This window comes from Natrix helvetica (assembly GCF_964273705.1).
Source record: "Natrix helvetica genome assembly, chromosome: 5".
In the NCBI taxonomy this organism is placed as follows: Eukaryota; Metazoa; Chordata; class Lepidosauria; order Squamata; family Natricidae; genus Natrix; species Natrix helvetica.
In genome coordinates this window covers 85,899,684-85,916,839 of record NC_138551.1, presented here as the reverse complement: position 1 = coordinate 85,916,839, position 17,156 = coordinate 85,899,684, and the positions used below count along the sequence as shown (strand labels likewise).

The 17,156-nt window shown below is 41.0% G+C and overlaps 1 protein-coding gene across 4 annotated transcripts in view; it reads left to right on the top strand.

The window, feature by feature from the left end:
• The window catches only part of LRRC20 (leucine rich repeat containing 20), a 155,114-nt gene that overhangs the window by 119,613 nt on the left and 18,345 nt on the right, over positions 1-17,156 (top strand). The window lies entirely within an intron of this gene.

Sequence of the window (17,156 nt, the reverse complement as noted above, 5' to 3'; positions counted from 1 at the left end):
GACTCTAAGGAAATGAAGTCTCTGTTGGACCTTTCCAATCACCAGAGACGTGTTGTTTTTCCAGGTGAGATCTTGACTAATAAACACTCCCAAGAATTTAAAAGGGGAAACCCTCTGCACACAGCCCCCCTCGATATACAGTGGGGCAGGTTCCTCTCTGTGCTTCCGGAAATCTAGCACCATTTCCTTTGTCTTACTAGTAATAAATGTTTTAATGACAGCTGAAAAGAATCCAAATGTATAGGTAAGATGGGTCAATGAGATGTTTCTGCTTTGGAATTACGATTTAGTTTAGTTCCTGCAGCACCTGAATCAATAAGAGTCACAGTGGGAAAAGAACAAAACCTTTCCTACTTTTCTTACAAGCCCTCATAAAAAAACACATTGCCAGATACTCGCTAGTGTCTAAGAAAAGCCAACCCCCACTGATCAATGTCTCAGCTATTATTCAGACCATGCATAAAGTGTTTGAACTAGTAAGAAGCATGAAGCTAACATCAAGCATAATATGTACCGGATAGAAAGAAATATCCAAGAAAATAAAAAACAAATGTCGAAAGTACAGTATCTGCCCTAATGATGATAATTCAAACTATCAAAAGGAAATGGAGTCCCGGATCACAAACAGTTATCTAAATGTGCTGCAGACCACACTGGGAAAAAACATAACCTTAGAAGCCAATAGAACAAATAGAAAAGGAAGATCTGAGAAGCAATCAAAGGTGAAATGGATTGAGAGATTGCGTGTTCTCAGGTCAATGCCATTCCTTAGCGACCACATAGATTCTCTCCAAGAGTGATCTGCCGTCAACTTGACCTTTCAGCTCTCTCAGGGGTGCATTCATTGCTGTCATAATGGAGTTCATCCTCCTTGCTGCACAAACATCCTCCTTTTCTCCTCTTTAAGTTTTGCCAACTTTATGGACTTCTCAAAGAAATGTTCACCTAATGTTCCCTCACTTCTCAAGGGTGTTCACCTAATGTTTCTTGGATACGCCCATTTGTGCCTTGAGTGAAAATTCTGAATTGATGCAGAGTGGTGGGCTTAAATTTTTTTTACTACCAGTTCTGTGGGCGTGGCCTGGTGGCGTCGGTGGGGAAGGATACTGCAAAATCCCCATTCCCTCCCCACTCCAGGGGAAGGATACTGCAAAATCCCCATTCCCACCCCATTCCAGGGAAAGGATACTGTAAAATCTCCATTCTCTCCCCATTCCAGGGAAAGGATACTGTAAAATCTCCATTCTCTCCCCATTCCAGGGAAAGGATACTGTAAAATCTCCATTCTCTCCCATCTCCAGGGAAAGGATACTGCAAAATCCCCATTCCCTCCCCACTCCAGGGAAAGGATACTGTAAAATCTCCATTCTCTCCCCACTCCAGGGAAAGGATACTGCAAAATCTCCATTCCCTCCCTACTCCAGGGCAATACTGTAAAATCTCCATTTTCACCCCACTCTTGGGGGAAGGATCCTGTAAAATTCCCATTTTCTCCCCCCCTCCCCCCAACCAGTCTTTTGCATGTCACTATTCACATAATAGTTCTGCTTCTGTTTTCATTTATCACACGGGTGTCAAACTTGCTGCGTCATGTTGCCATCACGCGATCTTTTGCCATGTTTTTACCTTTACGGAGCTGGAGTGGAGTCACCTGTGTGCGACAATCCGGCCCACCAGTTTGACACCTCTGATTTATCACAATCCTGGATACAAAGAAGAAGCATGTTTAGTTTATACTCAATCTGCAACTGTGCATAAATCTATGATGGGTAGCAACAGTAAGCCCAATAAATCTGGATAAATCCAAAGATCCTCATTATCTTAACACTTAGGCTTTATTAATGTGTTAGTGAATTTACCCATATTTACACATTATACTAAACCAAAGCTCACCTGAGTGCATTTTTCTTTTAGAGCATTGAGTGAATGTAACCTCAGTTTCCCATCTGGGATGTGATTAAAGGAGAATTTAAAGATTGTAATTACTAAAAGATAAAATAAGTCAAGAATTCTGGCTCTTGGAAGAGAATAATAGGCTCTGAAATTAAAAACATGATAGTTTGAATTCCCCCCAGACAATTCCAAATCAAGTAAAAGACAAATCATTTCATATTCAGAACCGCAGTTACAGACCGAGCTATTATGATGAATTATAAACTAACCATGCTTCTTTGTATGGAGAATTCACCTCTCTAAAAACATCCGGAAATATAAATTATTTTGTTTGTTTTATTTATACACATAAACAACCCACATATCTTGGATGATTAATTGCATCAAAGCTTAATCTGATTCCTTGGTTGCCTGGTGATTTGCAGCAAAAGTCCATCCGTTGTTTCACAATTGTACCATGTCACACTTAAGAAATAGTTTTCAGGCAGAAAACACATCTAAATGCAAATGAGTAATGTATTTACGTTTCCAAATAGCACATAACCATCTTTCAAAGAAATATCAGTTACTAATTTATACTGCAGTGGGAGGTGGCAAAGTTCAGTATTTACATTGGCAATGCCCTGTGAGATAGGTAGGTAGGTAGGTAGGTAGGTAGGTAGGTAGGTAGGTAGGTAGGTAGGTAGATAGATAGATAGATAGATAGATAGATAGATAGATAGATAGATAGATAGATAGATAGAATCTTGAACTATCCTAAAAATATGACTTCCAGGTGTAGCTATAAAAGAAGGGACAGACCTCGTGATCTCCGGAACTTAAAATATATTATCCACCTAGCTTTTGTTAGCCTTTCCTAACATTGTCAGAGTGTAAAAACTATTGCTCAATGATGCATAAAGGCAAATATCTCTTCAATGGTAGTTTTTACACTTTAATGATGTTAGCAGAGGCTAACGAAAGCTAAGTGGATAATATATTTTAAGTTCCAGAGATCGCAATATCTGACTCTTCATGTATGTGTGTATGTGCACACATGAGCATACATTTATATTTATATTCAGTAGCAGTTCCAATATTGCATTCAGTACAAACATAGAGGCATCTCACAAGTTGAATGGACATCACTGCCTATTACTTTCGAAGTGAAAGCCTACCTGTTAAAATGCATATATTCCAAGAAAATGGCAGAATCATTGAATAGAAGAGTCTTTTTAAACTTGGAAGCAAGGAAAAAACAGGCTCTGAGTTATCTTTCCCATATTTTTTTTTTTTAAATGAATGGTGGACTGCCGTCTTTATAAATAGCTCCTTGATCAATTTCCAGTCGCTTGCCAATATTTCACAAAATGCAATCTATTTTGGAAAACCTTACCTTGCTTGCTATTGTAATGGCACTTAGTCAAGCAGTCTTTTCTAAAAAGTAATGTTAGATTTCATTTTAAGTTAATACCAGATGGCATGGGAGATGTTCCTTTTAACAAGGAACAGAAGCTGAGAAAAGGCATATTCTATTAATTATACTATAACAAAAAGAGGATACGATTTCTGGATTTCTGGTTTTTTTTAATAGCTAAATATGCCTGCTTAATAGGCACTGATTAATTTTCCCAGTACTGGAATGGAAGTTAGTTGCTTTTTATTTATTTTTTAAGTTTATTCATTTATTTGCTTTAACATACAAAAAAAAAGCTAAAAGGAAAGAAAATGACAAGAAAAGAAGAATATATTTTTAACCCTTCATAGTCAAATCATTTTTTCTCTCTAGCTTTAACCTTAATCACAAAAATGGCTATGGGTCAGTTTTTGCATCATATATAAGTAAATCATGTTATGACTTTAAACCTACTCTTCCCAAATCTATATTGACAAACTTATTGCTATCTAATTGAAATGAATAATAGTTGTACAGGCCTATATTCAGGGGTGGGTTGCTGCCAGCATTATGGCCAGTTTGGTGCGCACTCTGCGCATGTGCACAGTTGGCCATAAATAGGTCTGTGCATGCGTAGGAACCAGTTCGGAGGTGTGGCAGGCCTGGGTTGCTGCCAGTTCTGGAGACCCAGACTGAGAAACAACTACTGGTTCAGCCGAACCAGTCCAAACTCTGCCTATATTATATGTCAAGTATTCTCCACATACACTTCTAGCATAACAAAACTGACAGCCAGACCTTTTAAATGTCTCTAAGAAAAGGTGTCTAATATACCAGAAAAATATTCTATGAAATTATTGTAACTTGGTGGCTCAAAAATTATGTTTAGTCTGTAACAGTGAAAAAAATAACAATTATTTGAATAAATAACTATACTTGTTTTATATTAAATTCCATGACTGTAGTATCTTTTGATGTTTACCTACCCTGTTTTCCCGAAAATAAGACCTCCCCGGGCTTTTGAGCACATGCATTAAAATAAGCCCTCCGCGAAAATAGTGCAACACAGCAGCAGTTATGAGGTGACCATACTCGCTGCCTCCTGCACTTCATAAATAATAAGACCTCCTCGAAAATAAGGCCAAGTGCTTATTTTGGGAGTCAAAAGAAAATAAGACCCTGTCTTATTTTCGGGGAAACACGGTATTAATCAAATTTTAATATTAAAAACATAAACTGTTATTGAAATGAGAAAGTAAGGATGTTGTGAACTTTTTCCTAATTGGATTAAATATTTTTTGTCGATATAAAAATGGGTGAAAGGGGAGAGGGAACTATATTTATTTTGCCTCATCAAATATGTCTTAGTAATACTATTGTGTGAATCAGAAATATTTTCATTTCCAGCAATTCTGTTTCTTTAGATTTTTTTAATTTGGTATGTTCTGGTTTATTAAAAAAACTGGGACAACATCTCTAACTTTCTCATGTCTATGTCTTCATTTATGTTATTATTCATGACCAATTTCTTTCGCATTTTTACCATCTTATGTATTATTTTAAACATAGAAACTTTCTCATGTCTATGTCTTCATTTATGTTATTTGTGACCAATTTCTTTCGCATTTTTACCATCTTATGTATTATTTTAAACATAGAAATGTTGTCATTTTTCCTCAACTTTCCAGTGTTTTGAAAACCACAAGACAAATAAGAGACTCCTAGAGCTTTCTTTTTAGCTTCTCTAGACTTCTTTTTTTATAGTCTGGGGGCAAGATTAGGGTAGGGTAGGGTAGGGTAGGGTAGAATAGAATAGAATAGAATAAAATATTCTTTATTGGCCAAGTATGGTTGGACGCACAAGGAATTTGTCTCTGGTGCAGAAGGTATCAGTATACATCGTCGTCGTCATCATCATAACTTTTATTATCATTGTACATCATGTATACAACGAAATTGGTTATCATACGTGCAAAATAACCAAGTAATAACACTCATAATAGTGATACCAATAAGAGAAGGCAGTAGAACAGAGGAGAAGGATAAAAGTAATACAGCCATACTACATGGGTAAATATCCTTAGGCATAAGACAGTGCTGTCGGAATTAAGTATTCAGCAGAGTGATGGCATGAGGGGAAAACTGTCCCTGTTGTTTTGGCATGTACCGTAATGCCCTGTAGCACCATCCTGAGGGGAGGAGTTGAAACAATTTATGTCCAGGATGTGAGGGGTCTGTAAATATTTTCTGGTTTGTGCAGTATACAGATCCTCAATGGAAGGCAGGTTGGTAGCAATTGTTCCCCCACCCCTACAGTCCTAACCATCCATTGAAGTCTGTACCGGTTCCATTGGGTTCCTGTGCCAAACCAGACAGTCATTTACAAATGTCAGACTCAATAATTGTATCAACCAGGATGAAAATCATTTTTTTTGTAAGGGCTGTCGAGAATGTATATGATGCCCTCAGTGAAAAAGCTTTAAGTATTCTTTTTTTAATTAACTGGAATACTTATATCGATCTTTGATCAGGTTACAAATTCAATCTTTGTAAATGCTAATAAAGTTCATCTGTGTGGAAAAACTAAGTGTGCTACAGGTGAAGGTCTGATAGAAATCCACTCCAATTTTGTTTACTAACGGTACCGCAGCATTGTTTTCTACCTTGCAGTCATGATTTCTATTGCAATTGCCGGTTCTATTAAAATGCAACAGCTCAAAATAATTAATGCTCCAGCTTTTTCCAAGAACCCCGTTGTGATTTGAACCATCCACTGCTTTTTCTTGTTCTCATATTGCAAGAAAGATTTTGCTACCTTGCTGTGATGCTGCTTCATTTCCCTTCCCAAAATGAGTAATGGATTTCACACGAGCAGATATGAGGAAACTATTTTGAGTTCAGTTTCTGTTTATTTTTAACACTCTCTATATGGGAACAAATATTGTATTAGCATGGTATCTGAAAAAAAAAATGCCACAAGTCCAGTAATGCAGAAGAACTGCCTGACAGGCATATAAGCTTGATTGCAGAGCTGATTCTAAAATGGCAGGAAGGGATTTTTTTTTTCCTGGTTGAATTTTTAGAGCAGGGGTGTCAAACTCAAGGCCCATAGGCTGCATCCGTCCCACTGGGTGTTTAAATCTGGCTCATGGGCCACCTTGGAAACAGTAAAGGACTGGCCCATGGTGCCTCTGCCAGCAAAAACAGAGCTTGGGAGCGAGCTCCATTTTTGCTGGCAGAGGATTGCAGGAGGCCATCGCAGCCGAAAATGGAGCTCGCGAAACCCGTTTTTCCTGGCAGAGCACTTGGGCCACCACAGGCACTCCCTACACGAGTGTCATTGAGCTGGCTATGCCCCCCCCCAACTCCCCGAGGTCAAACACAACCCTGATGCAGCCTTCAATGAAATCAAGTTTGACACCCCTGATGTAGAGAGTGAGACTGAATCTGGAGCTTTCATATTTCTGGAGCCACTTTGTTTCTGTAAGCCATTATTCAGGCATACATTGATTAGAGGTAGTCTTTGACTTACAACCATTAATTTAGAGACCATTCGAAGTTACAGTGACACTGGTCCTTGTACTTACAACCATCGCAGCATCCTTGTGGCCACATGATCAAAATTTGGGAGCTTGGCAATTTGCATGTATTTATGATGGTTGCAATGTTCAGGGGAGAGGGGGGGCTCACATGATCATCCTCCTACCTTCCCAGCCAGCTCCTGACAAGCGAAGTCAGTGGCGGAAGCCAGATCCACTTAACAACGGTATGATTTACCTAACAGTTTCAGTGATTTGCTTAAGAATTAAAAAAAAGATTGTGTACAATTGGGTGCAACTCATTTAACAGTCACCTTGCTTAGTAATGAAAATTTTGGCCCAAGTTGTGATTGCAAATGAAGGACAAGATACACTATATTGCCAAAAGTATTCGCTCACCTGCCTTTACTCGCATATGAACTTACTGTAAGTGACCTCCCATTCCTAATCCATAGGGTTCAATATGAAGTCGGTCCACCTGTTGCAGCTATAACAGCTTCCACTCTTCTGGGAAGGCTGTCCACAAGGTTTACGAGTGTGTTTATGGGAATTTTTGACCATTCTTCCAGAAGCGCATTTGTGAGGTCACACACTGATGTTGGACGAGAAGGCCTGGCTCTCAGTCTGCACTGTAAGTCATCCCAAAGGTGGTCTATTGGGTTGAGGTCAGGGCTCTGTGCAGGCCAGTCAAGTTCATCCACACCAGACTCTGTCATTCATGTCTGTATGGTCCTTGCTTTGTGCACTGGTGCACAGTCATGTTGGAAGAGGAAGGGGCCAGCTCCAAACAGTTCCCACAAAGTTGGGAGCATGGAATTGTCCACAATGTCTTGGTATGCTTAAGCATTCAGAGTTCCTTTGATTGGAACTCAGGGGCCAAGCCCAGCTCCTGAAAAACAACCCCACGCCATAATCCCCCCTCCACCAAACTTCACACATGGCACAATGCAGTCAGACAGGTACCGTTCTCCTGGCAACCGCCAAACCCAGACTCGTCCATCAGGTTGCCAGATGAAGCATGATTCATCACTCCAGAGAACGCGTCTCCACTGCTCTAGAGTCCAGTAGTGGCATGCTTTACACCACTGCATCCGATGCTTTGCATTGCACTTGGTGATGTACGGCTTGGATGCAGCTGCTCGGCCATGGAAACCCAATCCATGAAGCTCTCTGCGCACTGTTCTTGACTAATTTGAAGGCCACATGACGTTTGGAGGTCTGTAGCGATTGACTCTGCAGGAAGTTGGTGACCTCTTCGCACTATGCGCCTCAGCATCTGCTGATCCCGCTCCGTCAGTTTACGTGGCCTACCACTTTGTGGCTGAGTTGCTGTCATTCCCACACACTTCCACGTTCTTATAATACAGCTGACAGTTGACTGTGGAATATTTAGGAGCGAGGAAATTTCACGACTGGATTTGTTGCATAGGTGGCATCCTACCACAGTTCCACGCTGGAATTCACTGAGCTCCCGAGAGTGACCCATTCTTTCACAAATGTTTGTAAAACCAGGCTGCATGCCTAGGTACTTGATTTTATACACCTGTGGCCATGGAAGTGATTGGAACACCTGATTCTGATTATTTGGATGGGTGAGCCAATACTTTTGGCAATATATTGTATCTCTAGTCTACAACATAGTCCTTTCAACAGTTCCAAGAAGGCTTCACATCCATTTGCACTACTTAGGTGACCCTGAAGACACATATAAACCTCCAGGGGGCCTCAAAAACTCTCTAAAAGAATGCAAACAACCAACTGTCTGCAAAGAGTATGAATCCTTCCATTCTTCACCATCCAGTCAGTCCAATTGCCTCTTGAAAAAACATATTCGGGACAAGTATGATCTGGATGACTGAGAATCTCCAAAGACAAGTCAAGGACTACCTTTATTGATATCAAAGTTGATCAGTTCAGGAAACAAACTCCATAAGAAAATGAAAAGCTGGGATTATGTAACAGAATTAAGCTTAATTGGTTTTCCCTTCCCTTCCTCTTATATGTCCAAGAAGTCAAAGAGAAGCCAGCTCGAGCAAATTCCTAATACTCCCCCTATTTTCTGAGCATGTTTTTTGCACATTCTGTGATTGCCTCATTTGCTGAATATTTTCTCCAAGGATTTCTCTGTAGTTTCCTACAAGTATGTCCCAGTTCTTCATTTTTTTTATTTTTATGGGTGGAGTCGGGTTGACTGAATAGAGCTGAGCGTTTGCTGGCCAGATACCCTTCCTGACACCTAGGCAGCGTTCGCAACAGATATTTTCTCTTTGTGCCTTATAGAGAAACATCTGTTGCTGCCTAGGATTGAACTCTCAGCCTTCCAAGTAGGAGGCAAGTGTCTTCACCTCTAGGCCACCACACTGTCCCAGTTCTTGAATTTTTCAATCAAAGATTAAATAAATTGTTTATTCAAATAAGCAATGATCAAACAGTGCTTAAACTCATTTTTTATGAACCTCAGAGTAGTGAGGATGGGCAATGAATCAGTGGTCAAAGTGATAATTTTCCCCCATTGAGTTAGCTGAAGGACAAAAATTTTCCCCCTTGAGTTAGCTGAAGGACAAAGTTACAGTACGAAGAAGGCATAATCTGCGGCCATGTTGTACAGTAATACCTAATGTATTTTGTTTGGCTTTGGTATTTTGGGAGCCCACTTTGTCTGAGTCAACATACGATCCTTAAAACTAGGGCTACCAGATATGGGATGCAGTGTCTGGGATAGCCATTAGTTGGCAGCACAGAGCTAGACTTTTCTGTATTTTTTGTTTCGCCTCCACTTAGTGGCTTTCTAGATTTTTGCATCTACAGTTAGCATGAAAATATCACTGGCTTTCAGTGTAATGCTTGTTGGTCTAATATGACCAACAATTACCCTATGTGATCATTAGTAGAGTCTTTCCCCAGCCTCTATTCCCAGATAGTTCAGCCTCTATTAATTATAATTCCTCCCAAGAGCTGCTGCCTAATGGCCGTGTAAGAAAGGAAAGATTATAGCTAATATATTTTGGTAGGGTCAGCCCTTCTGGGTAAATCATGCAGAAAACATGACTAGCTGAACTAATTCTGTTTTATTATATGGCTGCATGAACAGAATCTTGTAAATCTGGAAGCACAGGTAGTCCTCGACATTTGAAATTGTTAACACAGAGACTAAAGGAGGGCCCAAGAAGAGCAACATGGTGGTCTAGAAGTGGAGTTTTTACCTCAAAATCAGGAGACTGAGTTCGATCCTAGGTAGAGGCAGATATTTCTTTCTCTGGGCACAAATAAGAAATATCTGCTGCAAACTCCGTGTAGGCGTTAGGGAGGGCTCTGCCGTGGAAATCAGCTGAGCTAAAAAACAAGGGAATATAGGACGGGGAAAAACGGAGGCGAGAGGGTGGGGCTAACCAGAGGTGGTATTTACCAGTTCGCCCGAACTAGTCTGAATCGGCTGAATACCACCTGTTTTGTGTATCACACATATATATTCATGTGCTTCTTCCAGCAATCCCCTTATCAGATTTAATTTGAATGCTTGATTTGAATGTTTTAGTTAATAGTGTTCTATAATCATAGGTGTTCCCGGTAATCTCCTATCCACAAACTAACCAGGCAGGCTCAACTTTGCTTAGCAACCAAGCTTTAAAAAAATTAACTAGGTTAACTAGTTAACTACCTCCTGATTAATTGGTCTCCAGTTCTATTAAAGAAAGGTGGGGGGAGGTTTATTGTGAGACAGGAGCAAGAAGCATTAAAAAAATAACCCAGTGTTATTTAAAAATACTGAGCTATAGCAAACATATTAGGCATAGATGACTAATTATGTAATTAGAAAGCAAGCATTCATCTCCTGCTTAATTATACATGTTTAATTTCATTTCAGCATCACCATAACCCAAGCATTAACAGAGCCCATTGCTTCTCAACCCCAGCAACCTTAAGACATGTGGACTTAAAACTCCCAGAATTCCCCAGCCAGAGGAATTTTGGGAGTTTAAGTCCACATGTCTTAAAATTGACAAAGTTGAGAAAAAAACTGAACAGAGCCCACTAAACAAAACAGGGCAAAAGAGACAAAAAGTCTTTTATACACCACGGTTGAAAAAGAACCCAAAATACAATAAAACTGTAATACAGTCGGAGGACCATTTGCTGTGGAAAATAGACAATTACATTTTGGATAGAATTGCACTTCTTTCAACTAGAGGGGAAAAAAAATCTCATTGAGAAATATTGAGTATTATCTTGAAGTGGAATTTCTCATGACTGATCTTCAGTCTCATCTTTGAGATGAGTTTCTACCCTTAGAATTACCTGGTTTTCCATGCAGAATTTTCTTTTTAATGTCAATTGCAGTTTTGCACATTATTTGCCAGCAAATGCCAGAGACGGGCAGGTAATCATTAGTGAAGACAAGTATGGACGAGAACATGATGGAGAGCATCTTTTCCATAAGCCATCTTAATAGACAACATTTGCAAAGTGATCCTTCATTAGTTCATCCAATTTCAAGGAGGCTGGGCTGGTTGCAACGCAGCCCTTATTCCATACCCTTTACATTTTCATGTGTCCTCTCCATTTTAGATACAACATCTTTATTCAGTGCCTGTCTATTTTCATGTTTTCCCATTAACATTTTTTTTCTTTACATAGAAACAGGCAGTGTTTGATTCATGAAAGCTCGCCTACGCGCGTTGAATTGACAAAATATTGCAATCTCAAAAGCATAAGTGCATTTCTTTTGTTTCACTGGTTTCTAACATTGTAATTATTCCCCCAACCCCTTAAAATGCTCATTTAATCAAAGCAGCTGTGAGGAAGAAAGCAAATCTAAGGCAGGTGTCAAAGAAAGAGCATTTAAATTACTAAAGAAATGCGTGAATTGTATTTGTAGCTGCCTGTTCCAGATGAGACTGCGTCTAAGAATTCAAAAGCTAACAAGAGACAGATGAGATGGGGAGGGGCAGGAAGGATGAGGGAAAATATCTTGTAGGGGCATAAAATAATAGCTGTGAGAGAAATCAAGTTTTCCCTTTAGAAAGCACTGGTTTACACATTTAATAGCAGTCAATGCATGTATTTCTTCTCATCTTTTCTACCACCTTCTATTATTGGTATTGTTACTATTATTATTATTATTATTACTCTGTTGTTTTGTATGTACACTGAGAGCTTCTGCAGCAGAGATAAATTTCTTGGGTGTCTAATCATATTTGACCAAATTATTCTATTCTATTCTATTCTTGTCCAGTCAAATCTACTCCACTCCACTCCACTCCACACCATACCACACCACACCATACCATCTCATCCCTTGCATACTGTAGCAGAGGACCAGACTGAGTCCGAGGGAGGGGTCAAACGCATCATAAGTCATAAATCCCTACACACCTGCAAGAGATCTAAGTTCAGCCCACTTGGAATGCCTTCTTAATTCCCACTCATTCCCCTTGATTGTTACTAGCTCAGTTTCTTGTGGAAATAAATCTCTACACTCATTTGAACTGCTTGAATCTCCTGATTTCCCCAGCATTTGACACATATATGCAAACTAAGCATTATATGAAATATTTCAAAGCCTTGAAATAGCATTACAGGTTTTATTCAATGCTATGGTTTATTCGTAGTGCCAGTAGTATCAACTTTTAAGTTACATTTTCTGCAAAACTGTTATCAATACACTACTTCTTTTCTGGACTTGCATTGTTTAGCTAAAAGCAAAAATGTTCATTCCTTTCATTCTCCTGATGTAATGGATGTTTGCTGAGATAAACAATGCAGAATGAAAGCTCATTAGGCAAAATTAATTAGTTGTAAGAATGTTGATCAGTTGGCAGAGGGATTTCTGAGTTGTTTGTTGTCCTTCTTCTGAGTGTAACGTTTGACTGCTGTTTTCCAAATAGGACTCTTCCCCCATGAAAGTGGGGGGGGGCAGCGAGGTTTCTTGCAATCGAATTGGGCTCTTGGAAACTATCTAAAGACATCCCTATTTAGGGGTGGGATTCCACCGGCTCGGAATTATTCGAACGAACCGGTAGTCCCAACCATCAGCTGGGACCGAACTAGTTTGCTCCAACAATGAAGTGGGCCTGCCTGCTCGCCCGCTACTGCACTCACCTTTATCTTCTCAGCTGAGCACGCGCCTCAGCTGTTTTCCTCCCCAGCAGTATTGTGGAAAGTTCTTTTTCTCAAAACTGTGCATGCCAGGGACGTGTGGTCAGGGGAGGCAGGGGAGGCAGAGCCACACCACTCTCATCATGAAAATTAAAAAAAAAGGGAAAAGGGAAAAGGTGCTGAGGAGCCTTCTGCACACGTGGTCGGGAATGGGAGCGCTCCGTGGTCCCCTTCATGTTGACTCAGGAGTCAGGAAGGAGGGGAATGGGACCACGTGTGCAGGAGGCTCCTCTAGCCTCAGCCTCCCTCCTGCGCACGTCCCATTCCCCGCCTTCCTAAGTCAACATGAAGGGGACTGTGGAGCGTGAGCCGCGGTCCTGCAGAGCACGCTCCGCGGTCCCCTTCATGTTGACTTAGGAAGGCGGGGAATGGGACGTGCGCAGGAGGGAGGCTGGAGGGATCGCGCAGCGTGAGCCGCGGTCCCGCGGAGCACACTCCGTGGTCCCCTTCATGTTTACTTAGGAAGGCGGGGAATGGGACGTGCGCAAGAGGGAAGCTGGAGGGATCACGCAGGGTGAGCCGCGGTCCCGCAGAGCACGGTCCGTGGTCACCTTCATGTTTACTTAGGAAGGCGGGGAATGGGACGTGCGCAGGAGGGAGGCTGAAGGGATTGCGCAGGAGGGATCATGCAGCGTGAGCCGCGGTCCCGCGGAGCACGCTCCGTGGTGCCCTTCATGTTGACTCAGGAGTCAGGAAGGAGGGGAATTCCCCTCCTTCCTGACTCCTGAGTCAACATGAAGGGGACCGCAGCTCACGTTGATGACGTCACCAGCCTCACCAGCCATAAAGCTCACCGCACGTCACTGGTGCATGCATGCGCAGTGAAGTGTGGGTTCACCAAACGGGTTGTTAAACTGGTTGGATTCCACCACTACCTATGATTTCTGGAGTATAATAAACAAGTGATTTGCGGCCGTGTTTCCCTGAAAAAAAGACAGGGTCTTATTTTCTTTTGATCTCCCGAAATAAATGCTTGGTCTTATTTTGGGGGAGGTCTTATTATTTTTGAGGTGCAGGAGGCAGCAAGCGTGGACACCTCATGGCTGCTGCTGTGTTGCAATATTTTCAGGGAGGGCTTATTATCCGGGGAGGTCTTATTTTCAGGTAAACAGGGTATTCCTTTCTTTAAGCATTTTTTTTTAAACTTACAATACTGGAATTTCCTAGAAATCTCCCATCCAAATACTAAAGCCAACTTGGTTGTGTAGCAATATGGAGTAGAAGGGAAAATGTGATGGAACACACATGGGTGCACATTCAGCATTGTTCAGGTGCACCATAAACGATATGCTTCCTTTTCAAGAATTGGACTATCCCAATAGGTGATTGACTTTCAACCAAAATCAGATATTGCTTTTTAGCTCCAGAGCTTTGCTTAGCCCTGCCAACCAGGACTGATTCTGCTTGGGCCCTGATAAGCCCAAAGATTTTCCTTGTTGCATACCGTATTTTTCGGAGTATAAGACGCACCTTTTTCCCTCAAAAAAGAGGCTGAAAATCTGGGTGCGTCTTATACACTGAATACAGCATTTTTTGCCTCCCGAAACCCTGCCCCCTTCACCAAAATGGCTGTGCAGAGACTCTAGGAAGCTTTTAGGGAGCTCCTGGGGGCTGGAGAGGGCAGAAATGAGCAAAAAATGGCCCGTTTTTTGCTCAATTTTAACCCCCCCCCCCGCCTCCAGGAGCATTCTATAAACTTCCTAAAGGCTATCCATGCCCTTTTTTAAATGAAAAATGGGCCATTTTTTTGCTCGTTCCCCCCCCCCCCCCGAGCACTCTGCAAGCCCCCTAAAGGCTATTCATGCCTTTGGGGGGGGGAGGGAAATGGGCCCATGTTCGCGAAAATGGGCTGTTTTGGGGAGGTTTGCAGAGTGCAAAACCTTTTTTTTTAAATTTGCCTCTTCAAAACCTTGGTGCGACTTATACTCTGAAAAATATGGCATTTGCCTGCACCATCCTTATTACTTACAGTATTTGGGTCAATTACCAAAGCCATAAAATAGTGTACTTTTTGTCCTCAGCTGTCAAGTTCTATGGGAATAAAGGGGGAATTCAGGCTAGGTTCATAGAAGCACTGCATTTTATAATGAACTAAGTTCTTTTTTCTGACTACCAAATTTCTAGCCAGTAGAAGTTAGAGAGACGGAAAGGGCTTCCTTTTGTCATACAGGCTTAAACATTAAAAATCAAAGCAGATATGTAGCCTTAAGCAAATATTATGCTGACCTACTAAATGACAGACTGTTTTTACTGTGATTTCCATAAAAAAATCCTCCCTTCTGACAGACTGCTCTGCTAATATGAAATAATGCATCTTGAGTGGACCAGCATCTGTCAGTAGCTAAAGAAGAAGAATTATACAGCAATTGGTTCTGAATCCATTATGTAAACTAAGGAAATAGCTCTTCCTTTTCAAAACCAGATAATTGGGGAGAAATAGAGCTACAGTTGGCTAGCTGCATTCTTCTATCTGGGTTACAATACAATACAATAGTAGAGTTGGAAGGGACCTTGGAGGTCTTCTAGTCCAACCCCCTGCCTAGGCAGGAAACCCTATACCGTTTCAAACAGATGGCTATCCAACATCTTCTTAAAGACTTCCAGTGTTGGGGCATTCACAACTTCTGGAGGCAAGCTGTTCCACTGATTAATTGTTCTAACTGTCAGAAAATTTCTCCTCAGTTCTAAGTTGCTTCTCTCCTTGATTAGTTTCCACCCATTGCTTCTTGTTCTACCCTCAGGTGCCTTGGAGAATAGTTTGACTCCCTCTTCTTTGTGGCAATCCCTGAGATATTGGAACACTGCTATCATGTCTCCCCTAGTCCTTCTTTCTCTTAAGATAAACATGCCCAGTTGCTGCAACCGTTCTTCATATGTTTTATTCTCCAGTCTCCTAATCATCTTTGTTGCTCTTCTCTGCACTCTTTCTAGAGTCTCCACATCTTTTTTACATCGTGGTGACCAGAACTGAATGCAGTATTCCAAGTGTGGCCTTACCAAGGCAGTATAAAGTGATATTAACACTTCACGTGATCTTGATTCTATCCCTCTGTTGATGCAGCCTAGAACTGTTGGCTTTTTTGGCAGCTGCTGCACACTGCTGGCACATATTTAAAAGGTTGTCCACTAGGACTCCAAGATCCCTTTCATACTTACTACTGTTGAGCAAGGTACCACCTATACTGTACCTGTGCATTTCTTTTTTGTTGCCTAAATGTAGAATCTTACTCTTTTCACCATTGAATTTCATTTTATTAGATGCCCAATGTTCAAGTTTGTCAAGATCCTTCTGTATCTTAAGCCTATCTTCTGGAGTGTTGGCTATTCCTGCCAGCTTGGTGTCATCTGCAAATTTGATGAGTTCCCCATTTATTCCCTCATCCAAATCATTGATGAAGATGTTGAAGAGTACTGGGCCTAAAACAGAGCCTTAGGGTACTCCACTGCATACTTCCCTCCATGTAGATGCAGTTCCATTGAGGACTACACATTGAGTGCGGTTGGTCAGCCAGTTACGAATCCATCTGGTGGTGATGCTGTCTAACCCACATTCTTCTACTTTATCTAGTAGTAGGTTATGATCTACCTTATCATATCAAAAGCCTTACTGAAGTCCAAGTAAACTATATTGATGGCATTCCTCTGGTCCACTAATTTTGTCACATTATCAAAGAATGCAATAAGATTAGTCTGGCATGATCTGTTTTTGACAAATCCATGTTGGCTTTTGGCTATTACTTTGTTTGCTTCTAGGTGTTCACAAATTCGTTGCTTGAATATTTTTTCCAGAATCTTTCCTGGTATTGAGGTCAGGCTGATAGGTCTGTAGTTTCCTGGATCTAATTTTTTCCCTTTCACAAAGGGTTCACAAAGTAAGAATATTACCTTCCCGTGGTGAGCTTGAAACTGTAGGCCTCTACACAAATAAGGAACATCCAAAATATATGTTTATTCAGAAGCCTGTAAATTGAAGTCAATCACAAGCTGAGCTTCAGTTATGGTCACTGCATGGACACAACCATGAAATTTTCTTGACCACAGGATAGAAGTGGTTTGACATTATCTTTATGCGTGATATTTATTCAAGTCCTGTGATTTTTATGACAGTTTGAAATCCTGCAGTTGCAGGAGAATGTCTAGGGCAGTAATTCTCAACCTTGGCTATATGAAAATGTGTGGACTTCCACTCCTAA